The sequence below is a fragment of the Mirounga leonina genome, unplaced genomic scaffold (assembly GCF_011800145.1).
Source record: "Mirounga leonina isolate KUSES-001 unplaced genomic scaffold, KU_Mleo_1.0 Mir_447, whole genome shotgun sequence".
NCBI classification, from domain to species: domain Eukaryota; kingdom Metazoa; phylum Chordata; class Mammalia; order Carnivora; family Phocidae; genus Mirounga; species Mirounga leonina.
The window spans coordinates 2,116,348-2,138,829 of record NW_023270757.1 but is presented as its reverse complement, the minus strand read 5'-3'; the positions used below and the strand labels follow the sequence as shown (position 1 = coordinate 2,138,829).

The window sequence follows — 22,482 nt, the reverse complement described above, 5'->3', positions numbered from 1 at the left end:
GACGTCTGGACTCATTTTTTTTTGTGTGCAAACCAAATGAAATGGAATGGAGTCAAAACTCAGTCAGGATCTTGTCTCCAATCAGTCCTCTATTGCCACGCGTAGAGGTTTGCAGTCTTGTATCTTTTCATGTGTTATGCCTGCTGTGTTCAGGAAAAGTTTAGAAAAGTTGAGTTTGGCAAATATTATGGAAATCAAGTTTGTTTAACCTTTTACCAGAATTTGCTTCAGTTTCTTCTCTCTTTTGTGAGGCAGAACTACCACCCAGCTTCTGCTTCATAATACCTTTTTGTCTCCTGGATAAAGAGTCATTCCCAACTCTCTCTCTCTCTCTGTCTCCTACACTCCTTAACTTCTCCTTGTTGCCATGGGTGTTGGCCTTGACATTATAATTTGAGGGCTTCCTTAGACCTTAAGGCTCTTAGAGTTAAAAAAAAAAAAAAAAGGCAGTCCATTTAATTGTCCTTTGCTCTTGAAAAGAAAACAAACAAGAAGAAGGTACAGTTTTCTTCAGGGCATTGGTTTTAATATCCTTTTCTATGTCAAAAAAAGACTTTCCAGGTACGCAAGAAACTGGGAATGCTGGTTCCCTGTGAGGAGAGTAGCCAGGTAGCTGGAGAAGAGGCGGGAGGGGGAAGAGAGGGAGAATTTCACGGCATTCCATTTAGTTACACTTTAAATTTTGAATCACATGTATGTATTAACTATTCAAGAATAAATGAATAAAATCTGGACTGGAAACCTAGCTTGATTCCACAAATATTTCTTACAACTCTACTATCTGCCAAGAATTACACATCTTGACTCAGCTATGGTCTGGGTCTCCCATTCTATGGATACATAGGACAAACAACTTGGGAAAACACCCTCCCGTTTGCTGGTAGAAAGGGGAGCAGGGCAGGGAGCAGGGCAGGGAGCTGGAATCACATTTCAGCACCCTTAAAATCCCAGTGAGGTACACACTGGTAAAGTTGGGTTTTGATTTTGTTACAGCGTTTTCATGATCGTTCTGGGAAGGACGTTTTGCCAGGATATCCCCATGCTAGGGTCACAAGTAACATTCCTAAAAACAGAAGATTTGCACCATCCCTGAAAACCTATTCAGCTTAAAAAGGATTTTATTGACCATCTGCTGTTCCCTAGGCACTAGAGCCTGTCAGAGCCAATCTTAGAAAGTGTATTCCAAAGGGAAAAAAGGATGATAATAGTTCTAGAAACATAACCTAGTAATATGTCTGTATCTATTTAGAAGTTCAAACTCTCTTTCATCATTCATCTTTAATACTTTATCTCTGAAAGGTATGTAGAAAGACAAGTTTCATTCCAAAAACATCATTCTGTCAAGAACCTTTTTATGTGAAAATCCATTATGATTATGGAATTCTCCACTTCTCTGTTGGCAGTGCCTGCTCAGAAATAATGAGCTCCCTGTAACTTTTGTTGCCAGGAGATAAGCCCAAAATCTCATTCAAGGCCCTTTCTGGAACGTGGCAGGGACCGTTGTACCTAATGTGTGACTCTTTGAAATGGTATCAAGAGAGATAAGCCAGCACACGCCTGTCTGTTGTCCTGCCAGCTTCCTGAGCCCAGAAAAAGAATTTAGGCCCTGAAGAAAATGACCACAGTGTTTCTCTATGAACAATAAAGACTGCCTCTTAATTCTTTTCCTTGTAATCCTGCTGTTCTCGACTTTAATGAACTTTCGCGGCATCTCGGATCCTTGCTCAAAGCTGTAATTCAGGGAGTGACTCATCACAGCTCTGAATGCATGTCCGGGACATAGAGAGGGACTCAAGATTTGGGCAAAGATATTTCTTTCAGGCACACTGAAATCATCCGCAAGATGGTGTAGTTATGAAAGAAAAAATAGTATAAAAAGTTAAATTGGAGATAAAATAAAACTTTTGTTAAGAAGTCTTTACAGAGCTTTTTTTAAATTTTATTATGTTGTTAATCACCATACATTACATCATTAGTTTTTGATGTACTGTTCCATGATTCATTAAGCTTTTAATATTTAATAAACCAAAAAAGTCATCCTGTCCCATGACTTTTGAAGGATTTTCCCTCCCTTCTCCACCCATATTCCCCTTTGAAAATGTCTATTCTGCCCATTAAACACTATAGACAAATCAAAGCCTGGAACATAATAACTATGTTTTATTCAAATGCTGCTGATGATTTTTTTTTCTCAGATCTTTAAAAATACTTAAAATCTGATTAAACATACATGAAATGAAGCTCCAGCAACCCCATGTTCTGAGCCATCAGCAGTTTTACTGCTTTGGGTGCTCATGTTTATCAAACCCCCAATCCTCCAAATCCTGAGGTCTTGGCAGATGGAGAAGGGTTTTCTCTCACACGTTTTACTTCTTGATTTGGTTTAAGAATTGCTTTTTTCATTACCATACTGTTATTTTGACATAATCTCAAGTTCACAAAAAAAGTTGGAAGTATAATACAAAGAACTTTTTCTAACCTGATCCAAATGAGTTGACAACACAATAGCCCATCACCCAGTGTGTATTCCCTTCAAGTTGTGCCAGTTGTCCTGAGAATGTCCTTAATAGCAAAAGAATCCATCCTGAATCCCACACTGCATTTAGCTTTCATGTCTATTCACGCTTCTTCAATCTGGAACCATTCCTCCGGCTTCCTTGACTTTCATGACCTTAACTGTTTTAAAGATTATGGGCCTGTTATTTTAAAATATGTTCCTCAATTTGGATTTGTCTCAGGCTTCCTCATGATTAGATTCAAATTATGCATCTCTGGCCGAAACATCACACAAATGATGCTGGACTCCTCTGGTTATACCCAATCACGTGATTACGATTGCCATCATACCATTATGGTTGATGTTAATTCCAATCACTTGATTAAGGTTCTATCTGCCAGGCTTTTTCATTCTAAAGTTTTCCTTTTTTCCCCTTATAGTATGTCTTTTGAAAAGAGATGCTTTGAGACTATGGTAAATATTCCACTCTTGATTTAACTTTGGATTTATTCATTGACTTATTTATATATCTGCTTGGACTCAGAGATTCCTATCTTGTTGAATGGGCTATAATCCATTGCTATCTTCTTTTGTTCTGATGTAAGAAATTTCCCAAACTCATCCATTAGAGCTCCATTTTTATTATTACGTTAATCACCATACATTACATCTTTAGTATTTGATGTAGTGTTCCATGATTCATTATTTGCATGTAACACCCAGTGCTCCATGCAGAACATGCCCTCTTTAATACCCATCACCAGGCTAACCCATCCTCCCAGCCCCCTCCCCTCTAGAACCCTCAGTTTGTTTTTCAGAGTCCATCAGCTCTCATGGTTTGTCTCCCACTCCAGTTTCCCCACCTTCATTATTCCCCTCCCGCTATCTTCTTCTTCTTCTTTTTTTTTTAAACATATAATGTATTATTTGTTTCAGAGGTACAGATCTGTGATTCAACAGTCTTGCACAATTCACAGCGCTCAACATAGCACATACCCTCCCCAATGTCTATCACCCAGCCACCCCATCCCTCCCACCCCCACCACTCCAGCAACCCTCAGTTTCTTTCCTGAGATTAAGAATTCCTCATATCAGGGCGCCTGGGTGGCTCAGTTGGTTAAGCGACTGCCTTCGGCTCAGGTCATGATCCCGGAGTCCTGGGATCGAGTCCTGCATCGGGCTCCCTGCTCAGCAGGGAGCCTGCTTCTCCCTCTGACCCTCCCCCCTCTCATGTGCTCTCTGTCTCTCTCATTCTCTCTGTCTCAAATAAATAAATAAAATCTTTAAAAAAAAAAAAAAAGAATTCCTCATATCATTGAGGTCATGAGATACATGTCTTTCTCTGATTGACTTATTTCTGTCAGCATAACACCCTCGAGTTCCATCCACATCATTGCAAATGGCAAGATTTCATTCCTTTTGATGGCTACATAATATTCCATTGCATATATATATACCACATCTTCTTTATCTATTCATCTGTCGATGGACATCTTGGCTCTTTCCGCAGTTTGGCTATTGTGGACATTGCTGCTATAAACATCGGGGTGCACATACCCCTTCGGATCCCTACATTTGTATCTTTGGGGTAAATACCCAGTAGTGCAATTGCTGGATCGTATGGTAGTTCTACTTTCAACTTTTTGAGGAAACTCCATACTGTTTTCCGAGTAGTTCTGTGCATTGATTTATATCCTGACACTTCACTGAATTTCTGTATGGGGTGGAGTCTTTTGGGTTTTCCACATAAATTATCATATCATTTGCAAAGAGTGAGAGTTTGACTTCTTCTTTGCCGATTTGGATGCCTTTTATTTCTTTTTGTTGTCTAACTGCTGTGGCTAGGACTTCTAATACTATGTTGAATAGCAAAGGTGATAGTGGACATCCCTGCCATGTTTCTGACCTTAGGGGGAAAGCTCTCAGTTCTCCCCCATTGAGAATGATATTCGCTGTGGGTTTTTCATAGATGGCTTTTATGATATTGAGGTATGTACCCTCTATCCCTACACTCTGAAGAGTTTTGATCAAGAAAGGATGCTGTAGTTTGTCAAATGCTTTTTCTGCATCTATTGAGAGGATCATATGATTCTTGTTCTTTCTTTTATTAATATATTGTACCACATTGACTGATTTGCGGATGTTGAACCAACCTTGCAGCCCAGGGATAAATCCCACTTTTAATGTACTGTTGGATCCTATTGGCTAGTATTTTGGTGAGAATTTTTGCATCCATGTTCATCAAGGATATTGATCTGTAATGCTCCTTTTTGATGGGGTCTTTGTCTGGTTTTGGGATCAAGGTAATGGTGGCCTCCTAAAACGAGTTTGGAAGTTTTCCTTCCATTTCATTTTTTGGAACAGTTTCAGAAGAATAGGTATTAATTCTTCTTTAAATGTTTGATAGAATTCCCCTGGGAAGCCATCTGGGCCTGGGCTTTTGTGTTTTGGGAGATTTTTGATGACTGCTTCAATTTCCTTAGTGGTTATAGGTCTGTTCAGGTTTTCTCTTTCTTCCTGGTTCAGTTTTAGTAGTTGATACGTCTCTAGGAATGCATCCATTTCTTCCAGGTTATCTAATTTGCTGGCATAGAGTTGCTCATAATATGTTCTTATAATTGTTTGTATTTCTTTGGTGTTGGTTGTGATCTCTCCTCTTTCATTCATGATTTTGTTGATTTGGGTCATTTCTCTTTTCTTTTGATAAGTCTGGCCGGCGGTTTATCAATCTTGTTAATTCTTTCAAAGGACCAGCTCCTGGTTTCATTGATCTGTTCTACTGTTCTTTTGGTTTCTATTTCATTGATTTCTGCTCTGATCTTTATTATTTCTCTTCTCCTGCTGGGTTTAGGCTTTATTTGCTGTTCTTTCTCCAGCTCCTTTAGGTGTAGGGTTAGGTTGCATATTTGAGACCTTTCTTGTTTCTTGAGAAAGGCTTGTATTGCTCTATACTTTCCTCTTAGGACTGCCTTTGCTGTATCCCAAAGATTTTGAACAGTTGTGTTTTCATTTTCATTGGTTTCCATGAATTTTTTTAATTCTTCTTTAATTTCCTGGCTGACCCATTCATTCTTCAGTAGGATGCTCTTTGGCCTCCATGTATTTGAGTTCTTTCTGACTTTCCGCTTGTGATTGAGTTCTAGTTTCAAAGCATTGTGGTCTGAAAATAGGCAGGGAATTATCCCAGCCTTTTGGTAGCAGTTGAGACCTGTTTGTGACCTAGGATGTGATCTATTCTGGAGAATGATCCATGGGCACTCGAGAAGAATGTGTTTTCTGTTGCTTTGGGATGGAATGTTCTGAATATATCTGTGAAGTCCATTTGGTCCAGTGTGTCATTTAAAGTCTTTATTTCCTTGTTGATCTTTTGCTTAGATGATCTGTCCATTTCAGTGAGGGGGGTGTTAAAGTCCCCTACTATTATTATATTGTTGTCAATGTGTTTCTTTGCTTTTGTTAATAACTGCCTTATATAATTGGCTGCTCCCATGTTAGGGGCATAGATATTTACAATTGTTAGATCTTCTTGTTGGATAGACCCTTTAAGTAGGATATAGTGTCCTTCCTCATCTCTTATTACAGTCTTTGGTTTAAAATCTAATTTGTCTGATACAAGGATTGCCCCCCCAGCTTTCTTTTGGTGTCCATTAGCATGATGAATCATTTTCCACCCCTTTCACTTTCAATCTGGGGGTGTCTTTGGGTCTAAAATCAGTCTCTTGCAGACAGCATATTGATGGGTCTTGTTTTTTTATCCAATCTGATAGCATGTGTCTTTTGATTGGGGCATTTAGCCCATTTACATTCAGGGTAACTACTGAAAGATAATGAATTTAGTGCCATTGTATTGCCTGTAAGGTGACTGTTACTGTATATTGTCTGTGTTCCTATCTGGTCTTTGTTGCTTTTAGGCTCTCTCTTTGCTTAGAGGGCCCCTTTCAATATTTCTTGTGGGGCTGGTTTTGTGTTTGCAAATTCCTTTAGTTTTTGTGTGTCCTGGAAGCTTTTTATCTCTCCTTCTATTTTCAGTGACAGCCTAGCTGGATACAGTATTCCTGGCTGCATATTTTTCTCGTTTAGTGCTCTGAATATATCCTGCCAGTCCTTTCTGGCCTGCCAGGTCTCTGTGGATAGGTCTGTTACCAGTCTAATGTTTCTACCATTGTAGGTTACATATCTCTTGTCCTGAGCTGTTTTCAGGATTTTCTCTTTGTCTCTGAGACTCGTAAGTTTTACTATTAGATATCGGGGTGTTGACCTATTTTTATTGATTTTGAGAGGGGTTCTCTGTGCCTCCTGGATTTTGATGCCTGTTTCCTTCCCCAAATTAGGGAAGTTCTCTGCTATAATTTGTTCCAGTATACCTTCTGCCCCTCTCTCTCTTCTTCTGGGATACAAATTATTCTAATGTTGTTTTGTCTTATGGTATTGCTTATCTCTCAAATTCTGCCCTCATGATCCAGTAGTTGTTTCTCTCTCTTTTTCTCAGCTTCTTTATTTTCCATCATTTGGTCTTCTATATCACTAATTCTCTCTTCTGCCTCATTTATCCTAGCAGAGCCTCCTTTTTTTTTTTAATTTTTTTTAAGATTTATTTGTTTATTTGAGAGAGAGAGAGAGAGAGGGTGAGCACACAGAGGGAGAGGGAGAAGCAGACTCCCCACTGAGCAGGGAGCCCGATGTGGGACTCGATCCCAGGACCCTGGGATCACGACCCAAGCCGAAGGCAGACGCTCAACCGACTGAGCCACCCAGGCAGCCTCCATTTTTGACTGCACCTCATTAATAGCCTTTTTGATTTCGACTTGGTTAGATTTTAGTTCTTTTATTTCTCCAGGAAGGGTTTCTCTAATAACTTCCGTGCTTTTTTCAAGCCCAGCTAGTATCTTTAAAATCATCATTCTGAACTCTAGTTCCGACATCATACTAATGTCCATACTGATTAGGTCCCTGGCAGTTGGTACTGCCTCTTGTTCTTTTTGTTGAGGTGATTTTTTCCATCTTCTCATTTTGTCCAGAGGAGAATAGATGAATGAGAGAACAAAATGCTAACAGGGTAACAACGTTACCAGAAAATATACACTAAACAAATCAGAAAAGACCTGAAACCAAGGGGAAAGAAAGAAAAAGATAAAAACAAACAAAAAAAACAAAAAAAAAAAAAACAGAATATGATCAAATATGATCAGGCTGGGCATAGATTAGTGCTACACACTAGATTTTGGGTGTATTTTGGTCTGTTAGAAGAAAGTGCCTCCCAAAATTTTAAAGAAAGAAAAACTTATATATGTACAAAAATAAGGGTTAATGCGATGAAGGGATGGAATATGACTATAAAGATGAAAATTATAAAAGATTTTATAAAAGGAACTGATAAGAAATTGGTTGAAAAAAGAAAGAGGATTTAAAAAAAAAAGGAAGAGAATGTGATCAGGCAGGAGACTAGAACAAAGCCATACACTAGAGATTTAGGGTATATTTTGGTCTGTTAGAAGAAATATATATATATATCTAAATATATATATATAGAAATATATATATATGTATCTAAAAATGAAAAATAAAAATGTTTTTTAAAAAAGGGATCAATAAGATATTGGTTGAAAAGGGAAAAGAAAAATTCAAAAAAAAAAAGTTAAAAAAAAATCAACTTTGAAAGACTAAAGAATCATGGGAAAAAAGCCATGGATTGTATGTGCTGTATTCCCCTAGCGCTGGAGTTCTGCTGTTCTCATTGATCGGTAAACTTGGTCTTGGCTGGCGATTCTTGCTGATCTTCTAGGGGAGGGGCCTGTTGCCGTGGTTCCCAAATGTCTTTGCCGGAGGCGGAATTGCCCCACCCTTGCCCAGTCTGGGCTAAGTAATCTGCTCGGGTTTGCTCTAAGGAGCTTTTGTTCCCTGCAAGCTTTCCGTACAGCTTTGGAGACCAAGAGTGAAAGTGGCAGCCTCCCAATCTCCGCCCTGGAGGAGCCGAGAACTTGGGGCCCTGCTCCTCAGTGCGCCCCCAGAGAAAAGCCGTCAGTCACTCCCGTCTCCCGGGTCTCCGACCGCACTCCGTGCTCACCCGGCCTGTGACCCCGCGTTTCTATCTCTGGCACCCGACCCCGTGTGGAGTCTCCAAACCCAGCAGATCCCTGCGGTGCATTCCCGCACCGCTCCTCCTGGGGGAGGAAGGGGAGTCTCCCCAGATCAGCTGCTTGTTGGGTGGAGGAGCAGTGGCCCAACTGTGCCGCGGATCACAGTTTATGGCAACCCCGAGCTGAGAGCCCACACCTCAGCTCCGTCTCTGCAGCCGACTTCCCCGCTCCGATCCCTGGGAGCTCTGCTGCATTCAGGCACCCCCGGTCTTTCTGTGACCCCGAGGGTCCTGAGACCACACTGTCCCGCGAGGGTTCCACCCCCTGCTTAGCCACTGGAGTGACGTCTCTCAGCAGAGCTGACTTCTAAAAGTTCCAATTTTGTGCTCCGTGGCTCTATCACTTGCCAGAAGCGGCCGACAGAGGCCCCTCCCCCGCCGTCTATCCTCCCAAATATCGCCTCGGATTCACTTCTCCGCACATCCTATCTTCCAGAAAGTGGTCGCTTTTCTGTTCAGAGAGTTGCTGCTATTCTTTTCTTTGATCTCCTGTTGAGTTTGTAGGTGTCCGGAATGGTTTGATTCCTATCCAGCTGAATTCCTGGACCAGACAAAATCTAGGTCTCCTACTCCTCCTCCAGCTTGCTCCGCCCCCCCCACTAGAGCTCCTTTCAGGTAGCTCCTGTACCGCTTAATATGTCCATATGAATCTTTGATAACTTCATTACTCTCTGGCTCACCTTGAACTTTGTCTTGGAGAATAGTATTGAGAAACCAAGATCTCTGTACCAGGTCTGTTTGTTGCTATTGGAGTATAACTGCTCTCGGTCACTCTCAGTGCAAAGAAATAAAGATTTTCTATCTCTCTATCTACACATATATACATATACACATGGGCAAACATAGTTGGTGTATTTCTATATCTATACACTGGGATCCATGAGTCCTCCCGTGCATCTCCAGTTACTATCCAACACCACAGGATTTATTCTATTTTTTACCCTTTCAGTATTTGCAATTATTGCAAACCTGGCTCCCACTGTCCTTATTAGATTTACTTATTTAATCAAACCCTTTCAATATAACTAAGCTCTTATCGCTACTGTCTTAACCCCCCCCCCCCCAGTTATGGTCCTCACCCCACTCAGGTTCTGATACCCCTCACCAAGCTATCACCACCCTCTTCACCCTGCTCAGGCCCAGTGCCCCACTCTGGTCTACCATGACTACCCTCCCCAAACCCCTTCTTCCCCCACCCCCATGAATGCTGCTGCCTTTGGCTTCACCTATTGGCTTTTAGACTGAATTGTTTATGAAAAGAAGGGAAAAGGAAAAGAAATGGCTGGTGTAAGAATTTCTGAACAGAAACCAAATTGTTTCCAGGTTTAGAAGCTAGAGGGTGAAACAGGTAGAGAACAAAAGTGGGCTCTGGACAGTATCCGGTCTTTGTGTTCTGTGTTGCAGGAAGGATCTGCTTGGCCAGATCACTGATTACTGCCCTCTAAGCCAGGTACTTTTTACATCAAGTCTTATGTGGCCAGGGAGTGCTAGCATATTTTATGTTTCTGACTTTGAATAAGACAGTGCTATCTATCATTGGTACCCTTTTCAGCCCTGCTGTCTAATACAGGATCTCTTTTTTTTTCTTCTTTCTTTCTTTCTTTCTCTTTCTTTCTTTCTTTTTTTTTTTTTTTTTTTAAGAACTCTTAACCTGGGGCTCTTGAGCTTTGCGGCTGTAAGCTCCCTAGCATATGTGCAAATTTCTCAGGTGCAAGGTGCAAGAGCCCACAATTTTCTTCAGATCACTTCCCAAAGTGATCCATGAGCCAGCAACATTAACAATTTGCTATACATTAAAAACTCAAAAACAGATTCAATCCTACTAATAAAGGAATGCAAATAAGAATTAGATAATATTTATTGAATATGATGAGACTGATAAAGATGAAAAACATTTACAAAATCTGTATTTGCTGTAACAAATTTCCACAAATTTAGTGACTTAAAACAGCACAAATTTATTCTCTTACGGTTATAGAAGTCTGAAGTCTGAAATGGGTCTTATTGGCTAAAATCAAGTTTGGCCAAACTGTGTTCCTTCTGGAGTCTCTATGGGGGGAGAATCCATTTCCTTGCCTATTCCAGCACCTAGAAGCTACCTACCTCTTTTAGCCTTTCTTCTATCTGCAAGGCCAACATCTAGCAACTTCATCACATCTCTAACTTTGACCCTTTTCCTTTCCCGTTATAAGGACTCTTATGATTACATTGTGCCCACCTGGATAATCCAGGATAATCTTCCATCTCAAGATCCTTTCTTAATCACATCTATAAAAGTCTCTTTTGCCATGCAAAGTAACATATTTGTAGGTCTCAGGGATTAGTATGTGGTTATCTTTGGGGAGACCATTATTCTGCCTACCAACCACAATATCCAAGAATCAACTGACATGTACTGTCATGCATTGTTGCCCAAAGCATAAATTAGTATAACATTTCGGGGGGGGGGGGCAACTGGGCAATACATACCAATATTTTTAAATGATGCTTATTGACCCAGCAATGCCACCTCAGTAATGTAACCTAAGGAGATATTTGGATACAAAGATTATATATACTGAGAAAGTTACAATAATGTAGTTTATATTAGTGAAAAATTAGAGACAACATAATTACCTTAAACAGAGATTTGATTAAATAAAAGTTCTGCTACAGTCACATACAGAATCTTAAGCAGCAATTTAAAAGAATGATGTAGACCTATATATTCATTGGTGAGACTATCTAAGATTTATCAACCTATCCAGTGATACATGTGCACATGTATGATTAGAAGGAACAACATTCATAGTGATTAGGATTGTTTTATTCTTATATTTTTCTGAATTTCTAATCTATCATGAATTATCACTGGATTTTTTTAAAACAACAAGTTGAGCCTATTACCTAGCAAAAAAGGTATTGAATTTACCTTTCTTCTCTTGTGCAAATGGTCATTGCCTTTGGAGGTAAAAATACATCTTGCATGGGCATTTGTTTAGTGGTTTTACTACGTTGTGTGTTCTTAGTGTTCAGAAACTCTAATGATCTCATACCCTAGAGCCGGGTTGGCCCTTGGGCCAAGTCTTGACGACCGCCTATTTGCAAGTAAGGTTTTAGCCGGGCACAGCCACACTCATTTCATTCCCTTTTCATTTATATATTGTCTATGGCTGCTTTCAAATTATAATGGCAGACTTGAGTAGTTGTGAAAGAGACCATATGACCCACAAAGTCCAAAATATTTATTACGTGGCCTTTTACCAAAAAAAAATTTGCCAACTCTTGCTCTGGACTTTCTTATCAACAATGACAAGAAAGCTTTCTACTGCTTAGTTTTTAAGAAATTATTTTGACAAAGAGATAGCAATATATGAGCACCTTATTGGAAACACTTTTCTTTCATCCCATCTCTGCAAAATCATAATCCAAAAATGTATTTAGGAGGAAAAAAAAGTCTCATTACTATAGGAAAAGTTAATTCCTTCCCCATTTCCTGGAACTTCCCAGCTTTAGTCTTTTAGAAAGCTCTAGGAACAAAACTCTAGTGGAATGCTAATTGTACATTTTAATGTGGAGTTAGGTGCCCCGTGAGGTTATTGAATAACAGACATAACCTGTCCCCACACTGTGTGTTTCTGCTCTGCCCAAGTTGGACCTTTAGCCTTTCATATCTCTGCTGTCCTTGGAATGCCTTTGAGAAGCACAGTGGGAACATTAGTTCTCACATCCATCAGTTGTACAGAGATTAGGTAAATAGCCCTGTCTCCAAATGCATCTTCCATTCTAGACCCTCTACCTTCACCTGATGTGAGTGCTTGGGGAATGGGAAAGCCCATAAAGAACCAATTCAATCAAGAAGTTATCTGTTTCCAGAAAAGCACCATGTACTCTGCCTCACCCAGGGCTAGTTTGCCTGGAATCCCCAGTTTCCTAAGGAGAGTGCACTGGTTTTCGGGACTCTAAGTCCAGGTGATTCTTGCCAAGGTCAGAATTGGCCCCGAGGATGTGAACCTGTCACCTCTCCCTTAAGCCATCAGGGAGCCCACTAAGGGCTCCAAGGGAGCCTCTGGACTATATAGCCAGATCTGAGAATCAAATGCAATAAGGATTAGAATCCAAAACAAATCAGTACCAGAAATGTATGTTGCAAGACAAAGAAGGGCTATTTGGATAGCCCCTCTCTGCTCTCCAGATCCATGTCCCGTTGCCGTGATGGCCTTTCCAGCCCGGGTTGTAGGTGTCTGACTGCCTCTGCATAGGACATCTCTATTTATGGGCCCTTCACAAACTACACATTCTTCCAGCCTGGCTGCCAAAGGCCAGAGCTCACCTGCCAGAACGTATTATGACACCAGCAGAGTGAGCCAGCGGTGTCCTTGCAAACACTCACCACTGACCCCCTCCCCCCTGCTCCCCGTGGCTCACAGCCCCGCTTCAGCTCGCCTGCTTAACCCTCCCCTTATTCACCTCACCCACGTTGTTTATTCTTTTCTTTGCTTTGTTGAGGAGTTTCTGGAGCCTCAAGACCCAGGAGGCTTATATGGGAATAATAAATTCGGGCAAGGTCCTCACGCTCCCCTAGCAGCTCCACCCCTAGCGCTCACCCTGGAATTCCTCATCAGCAGTTGCTCCTTCCTGTGACTTGCCGTTGAGCTCTGTGGCGTGCCCCAGTCAGGCCTCTGAGGATACCTGCCATGAATATTAGCCATTCTTCACATCCACTGCTGGTCTGTGGCTTTGGTGCAGCAGAGGAGAACTGAAATGGGGTGCGTACGGGGCTGTGAGCAAAGGCTCTTTTTTTTTTTTTTCCTTGTGCGTGTGTGGGTTTTTATTTATTTTGCAAAGGCTCGGGCCCATAAACGAGCCAAACCTAGGCTGAGTTCATGAAGGCATGTTGGCTCTGAGCTGCTGCTGGCTTTTGTTTTTTTCCCGAATCTGGATGTTTTCTAGCTGGCCTCTCCGTTGGCTGGAGTGAGGGGGTGAGGACGGCTGTATTCCTCAAGGGAAGAGAATATTCAGAGAGGCTGAAACCGCCTTTTCTCTCTCACAGCAGGTAGCACCTTGATTATTACAGAGCGCTTCTTGAAAGCCCTGAAATACTGTCCCCTTTTGGGCCAAATGTGTAACATCAGTCTCATTCCTTACAGAATCTAGACTTGGTGGGTGTAACCTTTAAACAGACACAGAGAGGGGAGTTCTGACTTGGGGCCCTGCTCGAGAGGATGGTATGGCCCAAGCATGATCCACATTCTGGGGTTCATTAAAAGGCCATCTCATCAGTGGACTGAAGTGGACTCCAGACAGCCTCCAGCCAGGCCTCCTCTGGGGTCACCCCAGTCTCTCCTCCTGCAGGCCGGGTTGCACCTGCCAGTAGCCTGAGGGTAGAGTCAACCAGGGACTTATAAACCCAGAAATTTGAAACTTCAAAAAAATGCTGATCTGTTTTTAAAGGCGCGTTTTATGCCAAGAGCTTGCTGGCAGGGAAAGACACATGGGAACTCTGTGTATTATCCACTTGAGATACTTTCAATCCCCATCAACACTAACATGAATTTAAAGAAATTGGACCAGTTTCCGAGAGCCACCACCACCACCCCCAGGGTCCCAGGTAGCCCAGTCGACCCTGGATAAGCATGTTGTTCAGCTCTGCCAAATTCTAAGTCAGACAGTGCAATTCTGTTCATAGCCGAGACTCTGTATGTATGGACATCCTAAGTGGCATTCATCTTCCCTACCTGTAAAAGAGTAATCAGATTCGAAGGTTATGGATGAGGGCAGTGGCCAAGCAATAACCAGACCACTTTGGAGAAGGCCAGGCTTTAATCAAGTCATAAATCTAGATGGAGCTACTTTTCATGCTGAGAAATATATCACGTTCTTCTACCAGATGCCCGGGAGCATGGAGACATTCACATACCCCCTGCCAGTGGAAACCCAAAGCTTGCCCTAGGGGTAAAAAGACATTTGGGGAATGGAAAATGGGCTTGTAGAGTTCTTTTTTTCCAGGAATGTTTTAAAGTTAGTTTTCTTTGGGCACATGTACATGGGAATAGTCTTGGCCTGCTTATTTGACCAGCTTATTGGGAGGTCCCAAAAATTGGAGTGAAAATTAAAGTTGTGTGTCTTCTCCCACAGCCTTGTGGGGTCCAGCTGACAAATGGGGAGTAAGGAACTGAGTTTTTTTCCGATATGAATTAATCATGTCTCAGCCTGCTGCCTAGGGCCAGCGCCCACCCATTCGGTGCTGCTTTAGAGACCATCTCTCAAAGTCAAGGGGACACCAAACCTGAAAGGGGAAGCAGCCAGAAGCTGCAGTGGGGGCAGAGCCTCTCTGCTCTCGTCTGTCACCCCGCAGCCTTAGAGTGAGGCCAGTAAACACCATGTATACCACGCACAGCATGGAGGTCCCTCTGTGAATGTAAATGGCTGAGTGTTTTCCAGTTTTGTAAAATTAAATTAAGGCAAGGACTCCCAGACTGACTACACCAAGTGCCAAGTTTCATCCCAGCACACATCATTTTTATAGTAAGTAACTCCGTGAAAAATACAGGACTATAATAGAAATGCTGACAGGCCTGGCGCCAGCTCATGAAGTAATAATGCCACGTCTTTAATATTTTTACACAGCACGTCCTAATCTGCCACTGCTTTCTTTTCCTGGAGATAGCAGTTAAATAAGTGAAACCCTCCAGAGCACTACTTTTTTCTCCTCCCCTTTTAGATTGTGGACCCCCATTTAAAACTGTTCTTCCTTATGGGCCTCTTTCAGTCTGCTTATGTTTTTTTGCTCTGTACAATTGGGTCATCAAGCTCAAGTGCCTTTTCCTGAGCTATTTGGCTGGAAAGGGAGGACAGAAGGGAGAAGATGCACCCTGAACTCTTGTCTTCCTCTGCTGAAAGCTAAGAGCTCATGGAATTCCCCTCTGGATGTGCGGCTCACTCAGGCAATGAGCAGCTAACGTGCCTGAGTTGGCTTTATCTAACTTCCAAAGAAGCCCATAAATCAAGCTGCTTGCCTCTCGTTCAGCAGACCAGAGATCCTGCTGATTTTCAGCCCTTCAGTTCAACAAAAATACCCACTAAGGAATGACCATCATGAGTTCGGAGCTTCTTTCTAGAGAGGTGCCTCAAAGGCAGCCCTATCTCACCAGCATCTTCCAAAGGGTTCAAGGAAGTGGAAGCCAGGACCACCAGGCCTCCCAGTTTTCTGCCCCCGCCCCCCCACCATGATTCCCTCATCTGTTGAATCAGCCTGTTTTCCTGAGTGAGGCTACTCTCGTTACAGAAACCAGTGTGAAACAGAGATGAAGGATGTCAGTGAGGTCAATTTGAGTTAACCGGGGATGTCAACTAATGGCAGGTTCCAGCTAACCAACTCCCAGTGGATGCAATTTCATATTTAACTTGATTTCTTGTTGTGCACATCTCCCTCATTCTAAACTTTTATCACTCTCCAGTTAATGTATTTTAAAAAACAGGAGGTAAAACTAGGAGAAAAACAACCCTCACACATGTATGAATCACACCTGGCTTTGGCTCAATTTAGAGCCACGGTAGACCTAGGAATGGAGGCCTACAGGCAATATTTTCTTTCACTGGTTACAAAGGACTGATAGAGAGAGGCTTTCTGCTGCCAGAACTCTCATTAGCTGGGCAGCCTTCCCAAGCACTGCCTCCTCCTCGGACACCTAACCAACTCAAGACCTGTCATAACTGAGGTCTGAGGAAAGAGCACTGTCATTCCCTGCTGATTGACTGCTTCGTGGGGTGGGCATTGAGGTTGGGAGGATGGAAATGGCCAACATTCATGTAGCTGGGAGGGAAACAGAAAAGGAGATGCTAGCCCCTGCATGAGACATGGTTAACATCCTCACTAAAGCAGAGGGAGCAGGGGAGTGGTTCATCATTTGGTCTCTCCGGAGGTGTGGAACATGTTAGCCCATGGTTTTGGTGTCCTTGTAAATGGCACACAGAGAGACTGCTCACCCTCAAGGAATGATTGATACTTCTTTTACTTTAACAAATGAGAAATGTCCGTGACAGGAAGGAACCCCTGTTACAAGCCAGGTTTTCTCATTAGCAGTCAAACATGGATAATTATTCACTGGGAACATACACTGTGGGAATTCATGTTAGAGTTCTTATTTTGACTATTGCGGTGGGCAAACCTCAGAGACCACTGTGTACACATAGAGACATGCACATAAATATGTACATAAAAGCACAGAGGGCTTGCACTACATGTGTGCAGAGGAGGATACGACTTCTGGATACAAAGTAAGTTTTTAAGGAGAATGAGCTATGTATTCAGTTAAAAGCATTGAAAGATGGTTTACTGGTAGGAAAGGCAGATGACCAGTAATTTTGTTCTTTTGCTGTAGTTATAATTACTTTATTCCGGTCTTTACTTTGCTTTTACTCTTGAAAGCAGACTTTCCTAATAGCATTTTCAAAATGAGTAGCCAACACCTCCTAGAAGTACATTCTCTCTGGTCACTATACAGATGGGAAGGACATATATATATATATAGCAGGACACTGTCTCAGCAAGGAAAGAATATTTAGGAGTGTCATAGTTAGGATAGACATTCAACAACCTAGAACAGAGACCCAAAATTGCAGTCAATTTCTGTCTCACATAGCAGTCCAGAGGAAGGCATTCCAAGCATGGTCTGACAACCTACCACGTCATCTAGGGACCCAGGCAAAAAAATTTTGAAACTCCTATCACTCTGACATCCTGGAGTGTTGCCCTTATCCACCTAAGCCAAGATGGTTTTTTCTACATACATGTTCTCAATAGCAGGATGGAGGAAGGGGGAATAAGAGCAAGTTCTTTCCTTTAAAAGCATGTCCCAGACAGTGTACACATCACTTTCCCTCTCGTTTCATGGAATGCAATCATATGTCCTACACCTTATTGCAGGGGGTGATGGGAAATGTCTCTATTCCAGGCAGCTATATACCTAAATAAATTCAGGGGTTTTTTTACTCCAAGAAGGAGAGGACCATTATGATGGGATCACTAGCAGTTTCTGCCATACAGAGCAACTGAACTAAAGTTGTTGGAATCAGGGCACCTGGGTGGTTCAGTTGTTAAGCGTCTGCCTTTGGCTCAGGTCATGATCCCAGGGTCCTGGGATCGAGCCCCACGTCGGGCTCCCTGCTCCGTGGGAAGCCTGCTTCTCCCTCTCCCACTTCCTCTGCTTGTGTTCCTGCTTTCGCTCTCTCTCTGTCAAATTAAAAAAAAAAAAATCTTTAAAGTTGTTAGAATCAAGGGTGACAGAAATACAAATGAAAGTGATCTCTGACTTCAACAGGGCTAAATGAATGAAGGTGAACCTACCAGTAAGGATTTATAAGTTGGGCAGATTATAAAGCATTTGAGGAAATATCTGAAAGTAAAAGGCTGGAACAGCGAATTTTTTAAATTTGTTAAACCCTCATAGAAAAAGCATAGAGGGGCGCCTGGGTGGCTCAGTCAGTTAAGCATCCAACCCTTGATTTTGGCTCAAGTCATGATCTCGAGGTCGTGAGATATTGTAGAGACTCTGAATTGTTATGTTCTCTAAAAGAGTGTTTTATTCTTGTTCTAATGGACAGTTAACTTAGCTGGACTCAAAGTCCAACCTCTGTCTTCCCTGCAGTGAACACTAAGTGAATTTTCTACCCTTTTCTTTCAGCTTCTAGCTGCTGTTCTTTTACAGGGTCCCCTAGGTTTTGTCTTCTAACAATTTGGGCAGGATTTATGCAGATTTTGAGGTTTATCCCCACCTATGACTCTTCCAGGATTTTCCCCCTTAACTTTTCAGCTGTTCTGACAGCCCCCAGGCTCTGTCTTCTGACATCTCAAGCCACCTCCCTGAGCCACATGGGCTTTGAGGAATTTCCCCAGGTAGAAAGCTACAAGCTGACAAATCACACTTGTTGCAGTTGCTGAGTTTCTAGGATATACTCCCCTCCTATTTCTGTCACTACTTTTGGTCTCTCCTCAGTGCTTTCAAAAAGTTGTTTAATGGGGGTGGTTGTTGTTTAGATTTTATGATTGTTATTTGCAGGAAGGTTAGTCCAACCAAGTTATTCACCATTACTGGAAGCTAGAATCCCCAGTCAAGTTGTTTTAAGAGTTTCCTGGTCAAGATCTACTCCGTTCCTGTCTTGCAATATTTGAAGCATTCCTATGCATCTCTTTAATTTTTTTATCTTCTTAATAACCCATGGTTATTGGGTTGTGGATGTTGGTCCACTTCTAAGATTCAACACCCAGAGGTAAATTTTCTCTTAAACCCAATAAGTGGGTGTGCATAGCATTGAATGGGATGTATTGATCATATAGACACCTTTATTTCTAATTCTATTAATTAGAACTAATTAGTTAGAATGAGTTTACCCATTGCCTGGGCAGGGAGTGGGAGGACTGTGGGGGAAATGTTTGTTTATTCAGTTATTTTCATAAACAAATGAAGCTATTCATTCATTACACAAATTCTTACTAATCAGTTATTTCCTAACAACTAGTTTCTTTAATCTCTCTCCTTTCTGGATTTCCATGGTATCATGTACTCTCAAGCTTCCTCCTGTCTCTCAGACCATTTCTTCTCAGACTTCTTTAATACCTCTTCTTCCTCCTTCAACCACTAAATACTAGAGTTCCCCCACTGTTTTGTCCTGAGACTTGCTTGATCTCCTTTCATTGAAGACTTCATCCATATAAATCTATGAAATTGGTTCCCAAAATTTGTTTCTAGTAAATCTGACTTAACTTCCATTTTTATCTCTGCTATCTCGATGGATTTTTCTATATTGCGGTTCCATCACGACCTTTAACGTCAGTATGCTTAAAACTAAAATCTATCTCCAGGGGTGGAGATAAGCTATAGCTTCTCTTCCTGACTTACCTATTTCTGTTAATAGTCTCACTAGTGTTCCAGTCTTATTAGCTTTCCCTCATTGCCTCCATTCCTCTCCTCCTCACATCCTGTCAGAGCTACCTTTGCAAATATATTTCATTTCTTACCACATCTGAACTGATATCATAGATTCTTTCTCTCAAGCCAGTGCATCTTACAAAGAACTACCTTAATAATCTTTCCAAATCCAACCTAGATCAGATCAATCCCTCTCTTCAGAAACCTACAGGAGACTAGATTCTAGCTGTCAGGATCCTCCCCATTGCAACTCCCCACACACCATGCCAACCTCATTTATGTTTTCTGTGTTCTAGCCAAGTCAACTAGTCTTTTCTTCTAGCCACACCACAAGTTTTCTCATCTTTGTACCTTTGCTCACACAGCTTCTTCTAGGCTGCCCTCCCCTTCCTACTCTCTATCCCTGGTCTCAGCTTACCTTAATCCTAAATAACCTTTATATATAACATCTCTTCCATGAATTTTTCATTGGCATAGTTCAGTTTCACTACACATTGATCTAAGCAATATAGATTGAATAATTCTCTTTTTCCCTTGGCATTTAGCTACCTCCAGGCAGGGAGAAGAGGGATGAGGATGATGAGTTTGAGATGATGTTGAGAAATCTAGGAATCTTAAAAGCATGTTAAAAATCATCTAATTCAGTGGTTATCCATAGTGGAATCTCCTTACCAGAAGCCCGATAGATTCTTTTGTGATTAAAATGGTAATAGAGGCCCCAAAGCCCCTACCTTATGCAGATTTCCTCTCAAAGGCCCCTCCCCAGGTACCTCCACAGACCCTTAGGGCCCCAGGGAACTATCAGTTACAAAACCATTGACTAACTCAATAATCTCACTTACAGATTAGAAAACTGAAACCAGGGAACCCTATGAAAATCTAGAGTTCCTCTTGGAGAGTCATGAATCTGTGTCAGTGCATTTGAAAGTAACCAAATTGCTTTTCTTTTTCAAACTTTCTACAAAACTGATCTTGACCCCGATAAGTTTCAGAATGAGAGGCATGATTACTAGGAAGGTTGCTGCTCAGACGTCTGTCTTCGTTGCTGCTCCTTGTGGGTCTTTCTCAAGTTGAGTTTTAAGAACTTCACATCATGTCAGTCCTCAGGCCTGCCCTTGGAAGGAACTCTGCCCCATCTTATTCCCACTGGGGGCACGAGGCTGGAAGATCCTGGGAACATATCCAAGACCCAAGACTCAGATAGGCCAAGAGAGATGTCCTGGCTGCTCACCATGGCCTCTGATTCCAAGAAGGAGGGAGGATTATAAATGTAAATTATTATGCAAATGAACCTCTTATTTAGCTGACTAGGATTCCTGGCTCCCAGATAAGTAACTTCATCAGCCATAGGAAAAAGCCTGAGGCTGCTCCTGCTCTTTTTTCTGCTTAAAAACTCTCTCAGAAAACCAATCCTAATGGAGTTGGAAAATTGAAGATTAGGGCTAAATATAAGCGATTTCCTTGCCAAATATCTCATGTTTCCTTGGGAATAGCCAGATTCTTATTTATCAATTTAGAATATAGTCAGCCTCACGAGGGCTCTGTCCCCACTGACCAAACCGAATAATTCCTGGAACCAACATCTTAACAGTCTATGACACCTTTTTTTTTTCCCCCAAAGCAGATGTGATTGAGACATATATTGGCCTGTTTAAGTAAGTCTGAAAAGCTCTACTTTTTAAATCATGCTCTTTGCCTAAATCAATGTACAGTTTTCCTGCCTCTTATTAGAAAATGAAATCAGCATCTGACTCCGGACTACATTTGGTAGTGGAGGGGGTTGAATACTGCTGTTCCCAGGAGAACTGCTGTTCCTCAGCTGACTGATTTCTATACACTTCTCCCCAAGGCCATTCTTAGCCCCATTTCAGACAGGAGTATAACGATACCACCATGAAATTCATAACATATAGATGCCTAGGTGCCACCAGGAGCATGCAGGGAAACTGCTTCCTCCTATGTATTTGAATAAGAAGATGTAGGTGATCAGCACACAGGTAGAAACTCTGCCCTACCCCAAGCCTTGGATCCATAGGCCTAGGGGAATTGTGGAAATCCCTTCTCCCTAAGTGTTATCAGTTACCTATCACCACATTAAAAAATAATGACTCAGTGGCTTAAAATAGCAATCATATATTCTTACTGATCTTCAGTTCAGCTGATCTAAACCGAGTTTGCCTAGGGTGAACTTGGCCATTCTCCACAGTTCTCTCACCCACCTTCTGGGATCATCAGGCCAGTCCAAGCATGTTCTGCTGGTGATAGCAAAGGCACATGAGCACAAGCAAAAACACACAGTCTCTTGAGGTTTAGGTTTGGAACTGGTATACCAGAACATCGGTCTCATTTCTTTTATTGTGGTAAAATACTCATAACATAAAATGTACTATTTTAAACATTTTTAAGTGTTTAGTGGCATTAATTACATTCACATCACATCATTGTGCAACCATCATGCTTTCCATCTCCACAACTTTTTATCTCAAACTGAAACTCTGTACCCATTAAAAAAATAACTGCCTGTGCTCCCCTTCCTCCAGCCCCTGGTAATCACTATTCTGGTTTCTGTTTCTATGAATTGGACTATAGTAGGTGCCTCCTATAAGTGGAATCATACAATATTGGTCCTTTTACATCTGGCTTCTTTCACTAAATGTGTTCAGGGTTCATATGCCACACATATCAGAATTTCATTCCTTTTTAAGGCTGAATAATATTCCATCATACATATATATATCACATTTGTTCATCTACCCATCTATTGATGGACATTCAGGTCGTTTTCACCTTTTGGCTATTATGAATACTGCTGCTGTGAACATTAGTGTACAAATAGCTATTCACGTCCCTGCTTTTGACCCTTTGGGTATATACACAGAAATAGAATTAGTGGATCATGATGGTAATTCTACGTTTAATTTTTTGAGGAATCTCCATAC

At 41.7% G+C, this 22,482-nt stretch overlaps 1 protein-coding gene across 1 annotated transcript in view; it reads left to right on the top strand.

Annotated features, from left to right (window-relative positions):
* ADAMTSL1 (ADAMTS like 1) overlaps positions 1 to 22,482 on the top strand; it is a 396,511-nt gene that overhangs the window by 335,785 nt on the left and 38,244 nt on the right. The window lies entirely within an intron of this gene.